At 45.7% G+C, this 18,217-nt stretch overlaps 8 non-coding genes across 8 annotated transcripts; all 8 read left to right on the forward strand.

The window, feature by feature from the left end:
• Positions 1–509: 509 nt before the first annotated feature.
• On the forward strand, positions 510–703 carry LOC130345419 (U2 spliceosomal RNA). The gene has a single exon (XR_008884141.1). It is a non-coding gene; the product is annotated as a U2 spliceosomal RNA (small nuclear RNA).
• Positions 704–2,801: 2,098 nt separating this feature from the next.
• On the forward strand, positions 2,802–2,992 carry LOC130345469 (U2 spliceosomal RNA). Its single transcript, XR_008884183.1, has one exon. It is a non-coding gene; the product is annotated as a U2 spliceosomal RNA (small nuclear RNA).
• A 2,098-nt stretch (positions 2,993–5,090) lies between these two features.
• Positions 5,091–5,281, forward strand: LOC130345470 (U2 spliceosomal RNA). The gene has a single exon (XR_008884184.1). It is a non-coding gene; the product is annotated as a U2 spliceosomal RNA (small nuclear RNA).
• Positions 5,282–7,380: 2,099 nt separating this feature from the next.
• On the forward strand, positions 7,381–7,571 carry LOC130345471 (U2 spliceosomal RNA). The gene has a single exon (XR_008884185.1). It is a non-coding gene; the product is annotated as a U2 spliceosomal RNA (small nuclear RNA).
• Positions 7,572–9,659: 2,088 nt separating this feature from the next.
• Positions 9,660–9,850, forward strand: LOC130345472 (U2 spliceosomal RNA). Its single transcript, XR_008884187.1, has one exon. It is a non-coding gene; the product is annotated as a U2 spliceosomal RNA (small nuclear RNA).
• A 2,085-nt stretch (positions 9,851–11,935) lies between these two features.
• Positions 11,936–12,126, forward strand: LOC130345473 (U2 spliceosomal RNA). The gene has a single exon (XR_008884188.1). It is a non-coding gene; the product is annotated as a U2 spliceosomal RNA (small nuclear RNA).
• A 2,091-nt stretch (positions 12,127–14,217) lies between these two features.
• Positions 14,218–14,408, forward strand: LOC130345474 (U2 spliceosomal RNA). Its single transcript, XR_008884189.1, has one exon. It is a non-coding gene; the product is annotated as a U2 spliceosomal RNA (small nuclear RNA).
• A 2,070-nt stretch (positions 14,409–16,478) lies between these two features.
• Positions 16,479–16,669, forward strand: LOC130345475 (U2 spliceosomal RNA). Its single transcript, XR_008884190.1, has one exon. It is a non-coding gene; the product is annotated as a U2 spliceosomal RNA (small nuclear RNA).
• The last annotated feature ends 1,548 nt before the right edge of the window (positions 16,670–18,217 follow it).

Below are 18,217 nucleotides of genomic sequence, written 5' to 3' on the forward strand. Positions count from 1 at the left end.
GCGGAGTGGACGAAACGGTGCTGCACATATTTTGGAACTGCCCTTTTGCACGGGAGCTTTGGAGGAAGGTAGGCCCACTTTTGAAGTGGGCCTGCGGCCTAAAAGATTTTAATCACGAATGTGTCTTTTACGGTCTTTTTAACTGCCCCAATTTTAAACAGCAGATGATCTGCTGGATGATTATTAATTGTTTTAAAAATGCCATCTGGAAAGTTAGGAACATCTTACTTTTTAAACATGATTTTATTGATGTTAAAAACTGTATAAAGCTGGCCCTGAGTGAGATGTACATCTATTACCTAAGAGACAAGAAACAGTTGGGGGCCAGCGAGGCAGCATCCATGTGGTGTCTGCCTCTATGGAACGAAATAACAATATAATCAGTTTTTATGACATTTGTATAATGTTTTATCCTGCCATTTTTATTTTTTCTCCTTTTATTACTGGTTTTATTATTTGTATTTTAAAACTTTTGTGAACCTTTTATTATTTTGCATTTTAAATTTTGTATGGTTTCTTATTTATTGAATAAAATTTTGTTGAAACCTTATCTGTTCTTATCAGTTTAATATCTGATACGTCCCCTATCTGGGGACCATATATTAAATGGATTTTTGAGAACGGGGGCCGATTTCGAAGCTTGCTTCCGTCGCCCTATGCATTGACCCGATATGGCAGTATCTTCGGGTACAGTGCACCACCCCCTTACAGGGTTAAAAAGAAAGATTCCTACTTTCATTGCTACCTGCTTGCTGGCTAGCCAGCTAGCCAGCCCTGTGGGCCTTGCTGCTGCTGCAGCCAAAAAACAAAAGGTGGTGCTGCTGCTGCTTCTGCTGCTTCTGCTTCTGCTTGTGTCTGGCCCCTGTTGGAGCGTCCAGGCACAGGACTTCTGCTGCTGCTGACTAAATGGCCTCCTTAATTGGATCATTTGAGTAGCCAGCACACCTGTGCAGGTAGGGCATGACATGATAGGCAGCTGCCTTGATAGCGGGTGGGTGCTGAATGTTCCTAATTGACAAAATAAGATTAATGCTTATGAAGAAATATAAAATCTCATCCCTTCCCCAATATCGCGCCACACCCCTACCCCTTAATTCCCTGGTTGAACGTGATGGACATATGTCTTTTTTCGACCGTACTAACTATGTAACTATGTAACATAACATGGGGGGGGGGGGGGGGGGTCTCCTGGCTGTTCACACAGGTGTGTCATTGCTGTACATTGACCATGCATTGCTTCTGTGGTATTGCAAAGGCAAAGACAAATGCTTCCAGCCATCCATTGCACTAATGGATTGGTCATCAGCTGGCTGTCTATGTCCCGCATCAATATAGACCAAAGTACAGAGGGTTAGGCTATGCTATTGTGCACCTACCTGATGCATCAGAAGGTGCGAGGCCCTTGCTAAATTCTGTGCACAGACTTTGAGATCTATGCTTTAGACTGTATCTAAACCTGCTCCAACATGGACTGACATTCTGGCCTACTTTCAGCCGATGCGACTTGTCTGTCGCTGAACAGTCGCTTTTTATGTATTCAGCACCTATGTATAATGTTGTAAAAATGCTCTAGAAGCTAAAGTCGCAGAAATGTCACACATATTTGGCCTGCAACTTTCTGTGCGACAAATTCAGACAGGAAAAATCAGTATAAATCCTTAGAAAATTATCCCCCAGTGTCTCCATCTGCTGGCGGTATTGAATAAGCATTGCTGCACTGATGGGGTATGCATTAGACGAAAAAAAAGAAGAAAAAGAAGAATAATACGCCCAGAAAAGAGGCGAAAAGGAGAAAAACGTAAAAAAACGTGAAAAAAAAGTAAGAGGAAGAGAAGGGAAAAAAAGGTGGAAATGGGTTTAAAAGTGATTTCGGCGGAGAATATATATATATATATATATATATATATATATATATATATATATATATATGCGCACACACACACATAGATATAAACGTATTCTCCGTTGAGATATTGCAGCCGCTGCTGTGTCCAGGCCCAGGAGCCTTAGCACTGTGCTGTGATGTCACTCAATACCACTGACATCACTAGGTGTAAACAACATCTCTCCTTTGCTGTGTATGTGACTATGGAGCTGTTTGGTGATGTCGTCTATTACGGCCTTCATAGAAGCAACAGGAGATTGTTGCATCCATCTTGAACCCTCAGAACTACAGTGCTATGATGTCACTCACTTCCACAGGCCTTGCAGAGTGTAAACAACAACAACCCAGCTTTGTTGTGTATGTAACCAAAGGGATTTGTGATGTCACCTAGAACCTTCACAGCAGCGACAGCTTTATGAGGAGCATCAGCACTGCTCTGCCTGAGCAGAACCATCACCGCCATAGGTTGTCAAATAACCCGGATTTAACCCACACAGGTAAGTCCAATGGGGTGCAGGCATGTCCTCTATGCTTACAGCTTCCCGTGGGTGTTGGTTTGATACCGTTTGGGGACAGCCAAGGAGGCATCTGCAGGCAACAAAGGTAGGTGTGTGCTTGTGTGTGTGTTTCCTATGCAGATCCTAAGCCCAGTGTCACATGCAAGTAGGAGGAGTAAGAAGGGTTCCTGGCAAATCCGGGTTATGGATTGCATTTAAAAAGGCCCCGTGGGAGTGCAATGGGCCCCTGTCTTGCTGCTTAGCAATAATGGTATGGGTTTAGGTTCTGCTGTGTGTACTGGTGGTTGACTGCCCCCCAGCCCAGAGTGTGCATGGAAAATTGTCTGGCAGCCTCCCTGACAGCAAGCAGTGATAGTGCCCATGAAGGGGACCTTGTTGGGCCCGCCCCTTTCACGGTTATCGCTTCTCGGCCTTTTGGCTAAGATCAAGTGTAGTATCTGTTCTTATCAGTTTAATATCTGATACGTCCCCTATCTGGGGACCATATATTAAATGGATTTTTGAGAACGGGGGCCGATTTCGAAGCTTGCTTCCGTCGCCCTATGCATTGACCCGATATGGCAGTATCTTCGGGTACAGTGCACCACCCCCTTACAGGGTTAAAAAGAAAGATTCCTACTTTCATTGCTACCTGCTTGCTGGCTAGCCAGCTAGCCAGCCCTGTGGGCCTTGCTGCTGCTGCAGCCAAAAAACAAAAGGTGGTGCTGCTGCTGCTTCTGCTGCTTCTGCTTCTGCTTGTGTCTGGCCCCTGTTGGAGCGTCCAGGCACAGGACTTCTGCTGCTGCTGACTAAATGGCCTCCTTAATTGGATCATTTGAGTAGCCAGCACACCTGTGCAGGTAGGGCATGACATGATAGGCAGCTGCCTTGATAGCGGGTGGGTGCTGAATGTTCCTAATTGACAAAATAAGATTAATGCTTATGAAGAAATATAAAATCTCATCCCTTCCCCAATATCGCGCCACACCCCTACCCCTTAATTCCCTGGTTGAACGTGATGGACATATGTCTTTTTTCGACCGTACTAACTATGTAACTATGTAACATAACATGGGGGGGGGGGGGGGGGGGGGTCTCCTGGCTGTTCACACAGGTGTGTCATTGCTGTACATTGACCATGCATTGCTTCTGTGGTATTGCAAAGGCAAAGACAAATGCTTCCAGCCATCCATTGCACTAATGGATTGGTCATCAGCTGGCTGTCTATGTCCCGCATCAATATAGACCAAAGTACAGAGGGTTAGGCTATGCTATTGTGCACCTACCTGATGCATCAGAAGGTGCGAGGCCCTTGCTAAATTCTGTGCACAGACTTTGAGATCTATGCTTTAGACTGTATCTAAACCTGCTCCAACATGGACTGACATTCTGGCCTACTTTCAGCCGATGCGACTTGTCTGTCGCTGAACAGTCGCTTTTTATGTATTCAGCACCTATGTATAATGTTGTAAAAATGCTCTAGAAGCTAAAGTCGCAGAAATGTCACACATATTTGGCCTGCAACTTTCTGTGCGACAAATTCAGACAGGAAAAATCAGTATAAATCCTTAGAAAATTATCCCCCAGTGTCTCCATCTGCTGGCGGTATTGAATAAGCATTGCTGCACTGATGGGGTATGCATTAGACGAAAAAAAAGAAGAAAAAGAAGAATAATACGCCCAGAAAAGAGGCGAAAAGGAGAAAAACGTAAAAAAACGTGAAAAAAAAGTAAGAGGAAGAGAAGGGAAAAAAAGGTGGAAATGGGTTTAAAAGTGATTTCGGCGGAGAAATATATATATATATATATATATATATATATATATATATATATATATGCGCACACACACACATATATATAAACGTATTCTCCGTTGAGATATTGCAGCCGCTGCTGTGTCCAGGCCCAGGAGCCTTAGCACTGTGCTGTGATGTCACTCAATACCACTGACATCACTAGGTGTAAACAACATCTCTCCTTTGCTGTGTATGTGACTATGGAGCTGTTTGGTGATGTCGTCTATTACGGCCTTCATAGAAGCAACAGGAGATTGTTGCATCCATCTTGAACCCTCAGAACTACAGTGCTATGATGTCACTCACTTCCACAGGCCTTGCAGAGTGTAAACAACAACAACCCAGCTTTGTTGTGTATGTAACCAAAGGGATTTGTGATGTCACCTAGAACCTTCACAGCAGCGACAGCTTTATGAGGAGCATCAGCACTGCTCTGCCTGAGCAGAACCATCACCGCCATAGGTTGTCAAATAACCCGGATTTAACCCACACAGGTAAGTCCAATGGGGTGCAGGCATGTCCTCTATGCTTACAGCTTCCCGTGGGTGTTGGTTTGATACCGTTTGGGGACAGCCAAGGAGGCATCTGCAGGCAACAAAGGTAGGTGTGTGCTTGTGTGTGTGTTTCCTATGCAGATCCTAAGCCCAGTGTCACATGCAAGTAGGAGGAGTAAGAAGGGTTCCTGGCAAATCCGGGTTATGGATTGCATTTAAAAAGGCCCCGTGGGAGTGCAATGGGCCCCTGTCTTGCTGCTTAGCAATAATGGTATGGGTTTAGGTTCTGCTGTGTGTACTGGTGGTTGACTGCCCCCCAGCCCAGAGTGTGCATGGAAAATTGTCTGGCAGCCTCCCTGACAGCAAGCAGTGATAGTGCCCATGAAGGGGACCTTGTTGGGCCCGCCCCTTTCACGGTTATCGCTTCTCGGCCTTTTGGCTAAGATCAAGTGTAGTATCTGTTCTTATCAGTTTAATATCTGATACGTCCCCTATCTGGGGACCATATATTAAATGGATTTTTGAGAACGGGGGCCGATTTCGAAGCTTGCTTCCGTCGCCCTATGCATTGACCCGATATGGCAGTATCTTCGGGTACAGTGCACCACCCCCTTACAGGGTTAAAAAGAAAGATTCCTACTTTCATTGCTACCTGCTTGCTGGCTAGCCAGCTAGCCAGCCCTGTGGGCCTTGCTGCTGCTGCAGCCAAAAAACAAAAGGTGGTGCTGCTGCTGCTTCTGCTGCTTCTGCTTCTGCTTGTGTCTGGCCCCTGTTGGAGCGTCCAGGCACAGGACTTCTGCTGCTGCTGACTAAATGGCCTCCTTAATTGGATCATTTGAGTAGCCAGCACACCTGTGCAGGTAGGGCATGACATGATAGGCAGCTGCCTTGATAGCGGGTGGGTGCTGAATGTTCCTAATTGACAAAATAAGATTAATGCTTATGAAGAAATATAAAATCTCATCCCTTCCCCAATATCGCGCCACACCCCTACCCCTTAATTCCCTGGTTGAACGTGATGGACATATGTCTTTTTTCGACCGTACTAACTATGTAACTATGTAACATAACATGGGGGGGGGGGGGGGGGGGTCTCCTGGCTGTTCACACAGGTGTGTCATTGCTGTACATTGACCATGCATTGCTTCTGTGGTATTGCAAAGGCAAAGACAAATGCTTCCAGCCATCCATTGCACTAATGGATTGGTCATCAGCTGGCTGTCTATGTCCCGCATCAATATAGACCAAAGTACAGAGGGTTAGGCTATGCTATTGTGCACCTACCTGATGCATCAGAAGGTGCGAGGCCCTTGCTAAATTCTGTGCACAGACTTTGAGATCTATGCTTTAGACTGTATCTAAACCTGCTCCAACATGGACTGACATTCTGGCCTACTTTCAGCCGATGCGACTTGTCTGTCGCTGAACAGTCGCTTTTTATGTATTCAGCACCTATGTATAATGTTGTAAAAATGCTCTAGAAGCTAAAGTCGCAGAAATGTCACACATATTTGGCCTGCAACTTTCTGTGCGACAAATTCAGACAGGAAAAATCAGTATAAATCCTTAGAAAATTATCCCCCAGTGTCTCCATCTGCTGGCGGTATTGAATAAGCATTGCTGCACTGATGGGGTATGCATTAGACGAAAAAAAAGAAGAAAAAGAAGAATAATACGCCCAGAAAAGAGGCGAAAAGGAGAAAAACGTAAAAAAACGTGAAAAAAAAGTAAGAGGAAGAGAAGGGAAAAAAAGGTGGAAATGGGTTTAAAAGTGATTTCGGCGGAGAAATATATATATATATATATATATATATATATATATATATATATATATATATGCGCACACACACACATAGATATAAACGTATTCTCCGTTGAGATATTGCAGCCGCTGCTGTGTCCAGGCCCAGGAGCCTTAGCACTGTGCTGTGATGTCACTCAATACCACTGACATCACTAGGTGTAAACAACATCTCTCCTTTGCTGTGTATGTGACTATGGAGCTGTTTGGTGATGTCGTCTATTACGGCCTTCATAGAAGCAACAGGAGATTGTTGCATCCATCTTGAACCCTCAGAACTACAGTGCTATGATGTCACTCACTTCCACAGGCCTTGCAGAGTGTAAACAACAACAACCCAGCTTTGTTGTGTATGTAACCATAGGGATTGTGATGTCACCTAGAACCTTCACAGCAGCGACAGCTTTATGAGGAGCATCAGCACTGCTCTGCCTGAGCAGAACCATCACCGCCATAGGTTGTCAAATAACCCGGATTTAACCCACACAGGTAAGTCCAATGGGGTGCAGGCATGTCCTCTATGCTTACAGCTTCCCGTGGGTGTTGGTTTGATACCGTTTGGGGACAGCCAAGGAGGCATCTGCAGGCAACAAAGGTAGGTGTGTGCTTGTGTGTGTGTTTCCTATGCAGATCCTAAGCCCAGTGTCACATGCAAGTAGGAGGAGTAAGAAGGGTTCCTGGCAAATCCGGGTTATGGATTGCATTTAAAAAGGCCCCGTGGGAGTGCAATGGGCCCCTGTCTTGCTGCTTAGCAATAATGGTATGGGTTTAGGTTCTGCTGTGTGTACTGGTGGTTGACTGCCCCCCAGCCCAGAGTGTGCATGGAAAATTGTCTGGCAGCCTCCCTGACAGCAAGCAGTGATAGTGCCCATGAAGGGGACCTTGTTGGGCCCGCCCCTTTCACGGTTATCGCTTCTCGGCCTTTTGGCTAAGATCAAGTGTAGTATCTGTTCTTATCAGTTTAATATCTGATACGTCCCCTATCTGGGGACCATATATTAAATGGATTTTTGAGAACGGGGGCCGATTTCGAAGCTTGCTTCCGTCGCCCTATGCATTGACCCGATATGGCAGTATCTTCGGGTACAGTGCACCACCCCCTTACAGGGTTAAAAAGAAAGATTCCTACTTTCATTGCTACCTGCTTGCTGGCTAGCCAGCTAGCCAGCCCTGTGGGCCTTGCTGCTGCTGCAGCCAAAAAACAAAAGGTGGTGCTGCTGCTGCTTCTGCTGCTTCTGCTTCTGCTTGTGTCTGGCCCCTGTTGGAGCGTCCAGGCACAGGACTTCTGCTGCTGCTGACTAAATGGCCTCCTTAATTGGATCATTTGAGTAGCCAGCACACCTGTGCAGGTAGGGCATGACATGATAGGCAGCTGCCTTGATAGCGGGTGGGTGCTGAATGTTCCTAATTGACAAAATAAGATTAATGCTTATGAAGAAATATAAAATCTCATCCCTTCCCCAATATCGCGCCACACCCCTACCCCTTAATTCCCTGGTTGAACGTGATGGACATATGTCTTTTTTCGACCGTACTAACTATGTAACATAACATGGGGGGGGGGGGGGGGGGGTCTCCTGGCTGTTCACACAGGTGTGTCATTGCTGTACATTGACCATGCATTGCTTCTGTGGTATTGCAAAGGCAAAGACAAATGCTTCCAGCCATCCATTGCACTAATGGATTGGTCATCAGCTGGCTGTCTATGTCCCGCATCAATATAGACCAAAGTACAGAGGGTTAGGCTATGCTATTGTGCACCTACCTGATGCATCAGAAGGTGCGAGGCCCTTGCTAAATTCTGTGCACAGACTTTGAGATCTATGCTTTAGACTGTATCTAAACCTGCTCCAACATGGACTGACATTCTGGCCTACTTTCAGCCGATGCGACTTGTCTGTCGCTGAACAGTCGCTTTTTATGTATTCAGCACCTATGTATAATGTTGTAAAAATGCTCTAGAAGCTAAAGTCGCAGAAATGTCACACATATTTGGCCTGCAACTTTCTGTGCGACAAATTCAGACAGGAAAAATCAGTATAAATCCTTAGAAAATTATCCCCCAGTGTCTCCATCTGCTGGCGGTATTGAATAAGCATTGCTGCACTGATGGGGTATGCATTAGACGAAAAAAAAGAAGAAAAAGAAGAATAATACGCCCAGAAAAGAGGCGAAAAGGAGAAAAACGTTAAAAAACGTGAAAAAAAAGTAAGAGGAAGAGAAGAGAAAAAAAGGTGGAAATGGGTTTAAAAGTGATTTCGGCGGAGAAATATATATATATATATATATATATATATATATATATATATATATATGCGCACACACACACATAGATATAAACGTATTCTCCGTTGAGATATTGCAGCCGCTGCTGTGTCCAGGCCCAGGAGCCTTAGCACTGTGCTGTGATGTCACTCAATACCACTGACATCACTAGGTGTAAACAACATCTCTCCTTTGCTGTGTATGTGACTATGGAGCTGTTTGGTGATGTCGTCTATTACGGCCTTCATAGAAGCAACAGGAGATTGTTGCATCCATCTTGAACCCTCAGAACTACAGTGCTATGATGTCACTCACTTCCACAGGCCTTGCAGAGTGTAAACAACAACAACCCAGCTTTGTTGTGTATGTAACCAAAGGGATTTGTGATGTCACCTAGAACCTTCACAGCAGCGACAGCTTTATGAGGAGCATCAGCACTGCTCTGCCTGAGCAGAACCATCACCGCCATAGGTTGTCAAATAACCCGGATTTAACCCACACAGGTAAGTCCAATGGGGTGCAGGCATGTCCTCTATGCTTACAGCTTCCCGTGGGTGTTGGTTTGATACCGTTTGGGGACAGCCAAGGAGGCATCTGCAGGCAACAAAGGTAGGTGTGTGCTTGTGTGTGTGTTTCCTATGCAGATCCTAAGCCCAGTGTCACATGCAAGTAGGAGGAGTAAGAAGGGTTCCTGGCAAATCCGGGTTATGGATTGCATTTAAAAAGGCCCCGTGGGAGTGCAATGGGCCCCTGTCTTGCTGCTTAGCAATAATGGTATGGGTTTAGGTTCTGCTGTGTGTACTGGTGGTTGACTGCCCCCCAGCCCAGAGTGTGCATGGAAAATTGTCTGGCAGCCTCCCTGACAGCAAGCAGTGATAGTGCCCATGAAGGGGACCTTGTTGGGCCCGCCCCTTTCACGGTTATCGCTTCTCGGCCTTTTGGCTAAGATCAAGTGTAGTATCTGTTCTTATCAGTTTAATATCTGATACGTCCCCTATCTGGGGACCATATATTAAATGGATTTTTGAGAACGGGGGCCGATTTCGAAGCTTGCTTCCGTCGCCCTATGCATTGACCCGATATGGCAGTATCTTCGGGTACAGTGCACCACCCCCTTACAGGGTTAAAAAGAAAGATTCCTACTTTCATTGCTACCTGCTTGCTGGCTAGCCAGCTAGCCAGCCCTGTGGGCCTTGCTGCTGCTGCAGCCAAAAAACAAAAGGTGGTGCTGCTGCTGCTTCTGCTGCTTCTGCTTGTGTCTGGCCCCTGTTGGAGCGTCCAGGCACAGGACTTCTGCTGCTGCTGACTAAATGGCCTCCTTAATTGGATCATTTGAGTAGCCAGCGCACCTGTGCAGGTAGGGCATGACATGATAGGCAGCTGCCTTGATAGCGGGTGGGTGCTGAATGTTCCTAATTGACAAAATAAGATTAATGCTTATGAAGAAATATAAAATCTCATCCCTTCCCCAATATCGCGCCACACCCCTACCCCTTAATTCCCTGGTTGAACGTGATGGACATATGTCTTTTTTCGACCGTACTAACTATGTAACTATGTAACATAACATGGGGGGGGGGGGGGGGGGTCTCCTGGCTGTTCACACAGGTGTGTCATTGCTGTACATTGACCATGCATTGCTTCTGTGGTATTGCAAAGGCAAAGACAAATGCTTCCAGCCATCCATTGCACTAATGGATTGGTCATCAGCTGGCTGTCTATGTCCCGCATCAATATAGACCAAAGTACAGAGGGTTAGGCTATGCTATTGTGCACCTACCTGATGCATCAGAAGGTGCGAGGCCCTTGCTAAATTCTGTGCACAGACTTTGAGATCTATGCTTTAGACTGTATCTAAACCTGCTCCAACATGGACTGACATTCTGGCCTACTTTCAGCCGATGCGACTTGTCTGTCGCTGAACAGTCGCTTTTTATGTATTCAGCACCTATGTATAATGTTGTAAAAATGCTCTAGAAGCTAAAGTCGCAGAAATGTCACACATATTTGGCCTGCAACTTTCTGTGCGACAAATTCAGACAGGAAAAATCAGTATAAATCCTTAGAAAATTATCCCCCAGTGTCTCCATCTGCTGGCGGTATTGAATAAGCATTGCTGCACTGATGGGGTATGCATTAGACGAAAAAAAAGAAGAAAAAGAAGAATAATACGCCCAGAAAAGAGGCGAAAAGGAGAAAAACGTAAAAAAACGTGAAAAAAAAGTAAGAGGAAGAGAAGGGAAAAAAAGGTGGAAATGGGTTTAAAAGTGATTTCGGCGGAGAAATATATATATATATATATATATATATATATATATATATATATGCGCACACACACACATAGATATAAACGTATTCTCCGTTGAGATATTGCAGCCGCTGCTGTGTCCAGGCCCAGGAGCCTTAGCACTGTGCTGTGATGTCACTCAATACCACTGACATCACTAGGTGTAAACAACATCTCTCCTTTGCTGTGTATGTGACTATGGAGCTGTTTGGTGATGTCGTCTATTACGGCCTTCATAGAAGCAACAGGAGATTGTTGCATCCATCTTGAACCCTCAGAACTACAGTGCTATGATGTCACTCACTTCCACAGGCCTTGCAGAGTGTAAACAACAACAACCCAGCTTTGTTGTGTATGTAACCAAAGGGATTTGTGATGTCACCTAGAACCTTCACAGCAGCGACAGCTTTATGAGGAGCATCAGCACTGCTCTGCCTGAGCAGAACCATCACCGCCATAGGTTGTCAAATAACCCGGATTTAACCCACACAGGTAAGTCCAATGGGGTGCAGGCATGTCCTCTATGCTTACAGCTTCCCGTGGGTGTTGGTTTGATACCGTTTGGGGACAGCCAAGGAGGCATCTGCAGGCAACAAAGGTAGGTGTGTGCTTGTGTGTGTGTTTCCTATGCAGATCCTAAGCCCAGTGTCACATGCAAGTAGGAGGAGTAAGAAGGGTTCCTGGCAAATCCGGGTTATGGATTGCATTTAAAAAGGCCCCGTGGGAGTGCAATGGGCCCCTGTCTTGCTGCTTAGCAATAATGGTATGGGTTTAGGTTCTGCTGTGTGTACTGGTGGTTGACTGCCCCCCAGCCCAGAGTGTGCATGGAAAATTGTCTGGCAGCCTCCCTGACAGCAAGCAGTGATAGTGCCCATGAAGGGGACCTTGTTGGGCCCGCCCCTTTCACGGTTATCGCTTCTCGGCCTTTTGGCTAAGATCAAGTGTAGTATCTGTTCTTATCAGTTTAATATCTGATACGTCCCCTATCTGGGGACCATATATTAAATGGATTTTTGAGAACGGGGGCCGATTTCGAAGCTTGCTTCCGTCGCCCTATGCATTGACCCGATATGGCAGTATCTTCGGGTACAGTGCACCACCCCCTTACAGGGTTAAAAAGAAAGATTCCTACTTTCATTGCTACCTGCTTGCTGGCTAGCCAGCTAGCCAGCCCTGTGGGCCTTGCTGCTGCTGCAGCCAAAAAACAAAAGGTGGTGCTGCTGCTGCTTCTGCTGCTTCTGCTTCTGCTTGTGTCTGGCCCCTGTTGGAGCGTCCAGGCACAGGACTTCTGCTGCTGCTGACTAAATGGCCTCCTTAATTGGATCATTTGAGTAGCCAGCACACCTGTGCAGGTAGGGCATGACATGATAGGCAGCTGCCTTGATAGCGGGTGGGTGCTGAATGTTCCTAATTGACAAAATAAGATTAATGCTTATGAAGAAATATAAAATCTCATCCCTTCCCCAATATCGCGCCACACCCCTACCCCTTAATTCCCTGGTTGAACGTGATGGACATATGTCTTTTTTCGACCGTACTAACTATGTAACTATGTAACATAACATGGGGGGGGGGGGGGTCTCCTGGCTGTTCACACAGGTGTGTCATTGCTGTACATTGACCATGCATTGCTTCTGTGGTATTGCAAAGGCAAAGACAAATGCTTCCAGCCATCCATTGCACTAATGGATTGGTCATCAGCTGGCTGTCTATGTCCCGCATCAATATAGACCAAAGTACAGAGGGTTAGGCTATGCTATTGTGCACCTACCTGATGCATCAGAAGGTGCGAGGCCCTTGCTAAATTCTGTGCACAGACTTTGAGATCTATGCTTTAGACTGTATCTAAACCTGCTCCAACATGGACTGACATTCTGGCCTACTTTCAGCCGATGCGACTTGTCTGTCGCTGAACAGTCGCTTTTTATGTATTCAGCACCTATGTATAATGTTGTAAAAATGCTCTAGAAGCTAAAGTCGCAGAAATGTCACACATATTTGGCCTGCAACTTTCTGTGCGACAAATTCAGACAGGAAAAATCAGTATAAATCCTTAGAAAATTATCCCCCAGTGTCTCCATCTGCTGGCGGTATTGAATAAGCATTGCTGCACTGATGGGGTATGCATTAGACGAAAAAAAAGAAGAAAAAGAAGAATAATACGCCCAGAAAAGAGGCGAAAAGGAGAAAAACGTAAAAAAACGTGAAAAAAAAGTAAGAGGAAGAGAAGGGAAAAAAAGGTGGAAATGGGTTTAAAAGTGATTTCGGCGGAGAAATATATATATATATATATATATATATATATATATATATATATATATGCGCACACACACACATAGATATAAACGTATTCTCCGTTGAGATATTGCAGCCGCTGCTGTGTCCAGGCCCAGGAGCCTTAGCACTGTGCTGTGATGTCACTCAATACCACTGACATCACTAGGTGTAAACAACATCTCTCCTTTGCTGTGTATGTGACTATGGAGCTGTTTGGTGATGTCGTCTATTACGGCCTTCATAGAAGCAACAGGAGATTGTTGCATCCATCTTGAACCCTCAGAACTACAGTGCTATGATGTCACTCACTTCCACAGGCCTTGCAGAGTGTAAACAACAACAACCCAGCTTTGTTGTGTATGTAACCAAAGGGATTTGTGATGTCACCTAGAACCTTCACAGCAGCGACAGCTTTATGAGGAGCATCAGCACTGCTCTGCCTGAGCAGAACCATCACCGCCATAGGTTGTCAAATAACCCGGATTTAACCCACACAGGTAAGTCCAATGGGGTGCAGGCATGTCCTCTATGCTTACAGCTTCCCGTGGGTGTTGGTTTGATACCGTTTGGGGACAGCCAAGGAGGCATCTGCAGGCAACAAAGGTAGGTGTGTGCTTGTGTGTGTGTTTCCTATGCAGATCCTAAGCCCAGTGTCACATGCAAGTAGGAGGAGTAAGAAGGGTTCCTGGCAAATCCGGGTTATGGATTGCATTTAAAAAGGCCCCGTGGGAGTGCAATGGGCCCCTGTCTTGCTGCTTAGCAATAATGGTATGGGTTTAGGTTCTGCTGTGTGTACTGGTGGTTGACTGCCCCCCAGCCCAGAGTGTGCATGGAAAATTGTCTGGCAGCCTCCCTGACAGCAAGCAGTGATAGTGCCCATGAAGGGGACCTTGTTGGGCCCGCCCCTTTCACGGTTATCGCTTCTCGGCCTTTTGGCTAAGATCAAGTGTAGTATCTGTTCTTATCAGTTTAATATCTGATACGTCCCCTATCTGGGGACCATATATTAAATGGATTTTTGAGAACGGGGGCCGATTTCGAAGCTTGCTTCCGTCGCCCTATGCATTGACCCGATATGGCAGTATCTTCGGGTACAGTGCACCACCCCCTTACAGGGTTAAAAAGAAAGATTCCTACTTTCATTGCTACCTGCTTGCTGGCTAGCCAGCTAGCCAGCCCTGTGGGCCTTGCTGCTGCTGCAGCCAAAAAACAAAAGGTGGTGCTGCTGCTGCTTCTGCTGCTTCTGCTTCTGCTTGTGTCTGGCCCCTGTTGGAGCGTCCAGGCACAGGACTTCTGCTGCTGCTGACTAAATGGCCTCCTTAATTGGATCATTTGAGTAGCCAGCACACCTGTGCAGGTAGGGCATGACATGATAGGCAGCTGCCTTGATAGCGGGTGGGTGCTGAATGTTCCTAATTGACAAAATAAGATTAATGCTTATGAAGAAATATAAAATCTCATCCCTTCCCCAATATCGCGCCACACCCCTACCCCTTAATTCCCTGGTTGAACGTGATGGACATATGTCTTTTTTCGACCGTACTAACTATGTAACTATGTAACATAACATGGGGGGGGGGGGGGTCTCCTGGCTGTTCACACAGGTGTGTCATTGCTGTACATTGACCATGCATTGCTTCTGTGGTATTGCAAAGGCAAAGACAAATGCTTCCAGCCATCCATTGCACTAATGGATTGGTCATCAGCTGGCTGTCTATGTCCCGCATCAATATAGACCAAAGTACAGAGGGTTAGGCTTGCTATTGTGCACCTACCTGATGCATCAGAAGGTGCGAGGCCCTTGCTAAATTCTGTGCACAGACTTTGAGATCTATGCTTTAGACTGTATCTAAACCTGCTCCAACATGGACTGACATTCTGGCCTACTTTCAGCCGATGCGACTTGTCTGTCGCTGAACAGTCGCTTTTTATGTATTCAGCACCTATGTATAATGTTGTAAAAATGCTCTAGAAGCTAAAGTCGCAGAAATGTCACACATATTTGGCCTGCAACTTTCTGTGCGACAAATTCAGACAGGAAAAATCAGTATAAATCCTTAGAAAATTATCCCCCAGTGTCTCCATCTGCTGGCGGTATTGAATAAGCATTGCTGCACTGATGGGGTATGCATTAGACGAAAAAAAAGAAGAAAAAGAAGAATAATACGCCCAGAAAAGAGGCGAAAAGGAGAAAAACGTAAAAAAACGTGAAAAAAAAGTAAGAGGAAGAGAAGGGAAAAAAAGGTGGAAATGGGTTTAAAAGTGATTTCGGCGGAGAAATATATATATATATATATATATATATGCGCACACACACACATAGATATAAACGTATTCTCCGTTGAGATATTGCAGCCGCTGCTGTGTCCAGGCCCAGGAGCCTTAGCACTGTGCTGTGATGTCACTCAATACCACTGACATCACTAGGTGTAAACAACATCTCTCCTTTGCTGTGTATGTGACTATGGAGCTGTTTGGTGATGTCGTCTATTACGGCCTTCATAGAAGCAACAGGAGATTGTTGCATCCATCTTGAACCCTCAGAACTACAGTGCTATGATGTCACTCACTTCCACAGGCCTTGCAGAGTGTAAACAACAACAACCCAGCTTTGTTGTGTATGTAACCAAAGGGATTTGTGATGTCACCTAGAACCTTCACAGCAGCGACAGCTTTATGAGGAGCATCAGCACTGCTCTGCCTGAGCAGAACCATCACCGCCATAGGTTGTCAAATAACCCGGATTTAACCCACACAGGTAAGTCCAATGGGGTGCAGGCATGTCCTCTATGCTTACAGCTTCCCGTGGGTGTTGGTTTGATACCGTTTGGGGACAGCCAAGGAGGCATCTGCAGGCAACAAAGGTAGGTGTGTGCTTGTGTGTGTGTTTCCTATGCAGATCCTAAGCCCAGTGTCACATGCAAGTAGGAGGAGTAAGAAGGGTTCCTGGCAAATCCGGGTTATGGATTGCATTTAAAAAGGCCCCGTGGGAGTGCAATGGGCCCCTGTCTTGCTGCTTAGCAATAATGGTATGGGTTTAGGTTCTGCTGTGTGTACTGGTGGTTGACTGCCCCCCAGCCCAGAGTGTGCATGGAAAATTGTCTGGCAGCCTCCCTGACAGCAAGCAGTGATAGTGCCCATGAAGGGGACCTTGTTGGGCCCGCCCCTTTCACGGTTATCGCTTCTCGGCCTTTTGGCTAAGATCAAGTGTAGTATCTGTTCTTATCAGTTTAATATCTGATACGTCCCCTATCTGGGGACCATATATTAAATGGATTTTTGAGAACGGGGGCCGATTTCGAAGCTTGCTTCCGTCGCCCTATGCATTGACCCGATATGGCAGTATCTTCGGGTACAGTGCACCACCCCCTTACAGGGTTAAAAAGAAAGATTCCTACTTTCATTGCTACCTGCTTGCTGGCTAGCCAGCTAGCCAGCCCTGTGGGCCTTGCTGCTGCTGCAGCCAAAAAACAAAAGGTGGTGCTGCTGCTGCTTCTGCTGCTTCTGCTTCTGCTTGTGTCTGGCCCCTGTTGGAGCGTCCAGGCACAGGACTTCTGCTGCTGCTGACTAAATGGCCTCCTTAATTGGATCATTTGAGTAGCCAGCACACCTGTGCAGGTAGGGCATGACATGATAGGCAGCTGCCTTGATAGCGGGTGGGTGCTGAATGTTCCTAATTGACAAAATAAGATTAATGCTTATGAAGAAATATAAAATCTCATCCCTTCCCCAATATCGCGCCACACCCCTACCCCTTAATTCCCTGGTTGAACGTGATGGACATATGTCTTTTTTCGACCGTACTAACTATGTAACTATGTAACATAACATGGGGGGGGGGGGGGGGGTCTCCTGGCTGTTCACACAGGTGTGTCATTGCTGTACATTGACCATGCATTGCTTCTGTGGTATTGCAAAGGCAAAGACAAATGCTTCCAGCCATCCATTGCACTAATGGATTGGTCATCAGCTGGCTGTCTATGTCCCGCATCAATATAGACCAAAGTACAGAGGGTTAGGCTATGCTATTGTGCACCTACCTGATGCATCAGAAGGTGCGAGGCCCTTGCTAAATTCTGTGCACAGACTTTGAGATCTATGCTTTAGACTGTATCTAAACCTGCTCCAACATGGACTGACATTCTGGCCTACTTTCAGCCGATGCGACTTGTCTGTCGCTGAACAGTCGCTTTTTATGTATTCAGCACCTATGTATAATGTTGTAAAAATGCTCTAGAAGCTAAAGTCGCAGAAATGTCACACATATTTGGCCTGCAACTTTCTGTGCGACAAATTCAGACAGGAAAAATCAGTATAAATCCTTAGAAAATTATCCCCCAGTGTCTCCATCTGCTGGCGGTATTGAATAAGCATTGCTGCACTGATGGGGTATGCATTAGACGAAAAAAAAGAAGAAAAAGAAGAATAATACGCCCAGAAAAGAGGCGAAAAGGAGAAAAACGTAAAAAAACGTGAAAAAAAAGTAAGAGGAAGAGAAGGGAAAAAAAGGTGGAAATGGGTTTAAAAGTGATTTCGGCGGAGAATATATATATATATATATATATATATATATATATATATATATATATGCGCACACACACACATAGATATAAACGTATTCTCCGTTGAGATATTGCAGCCGCTGCTGTGTCCAGGCCCAGGAGCCTTAGCACTGTGCTGTGATGTCACTCAATACCACTGACATCACTAGGTGTAAACAACATCTCTCCTTTGCTGTGTATGTGACTATGGAGCTGTTTGGTGATGTCGTCTATTACGGCCTTCATAGAAGCAACAGGAGATTGTTGCATCCATCTTGAACCCTCAGAACTACAGTGCTATGATGTCACTCACTTCCACAGGCCTTGCAGAGTGTAAACAACAACAACCCAGCTTTGTTGTGTATGTAACCAAAG

Source organism: Hyla sarda, unplaced genomic scaffold (genome assembly GCF_029499605.1).
Source record: "Hyla sarda isolate aHylSar1 unplaced genomic scaffold, aHylSar1.hap1 scaffold_751, whole genome shotgun sequence".
Taxonomy (NCBI): Eukaryota; Metazoa; Chordata; class Amphibia; order Anura; family Hylidae; genus Hyla; species Hyla sarda.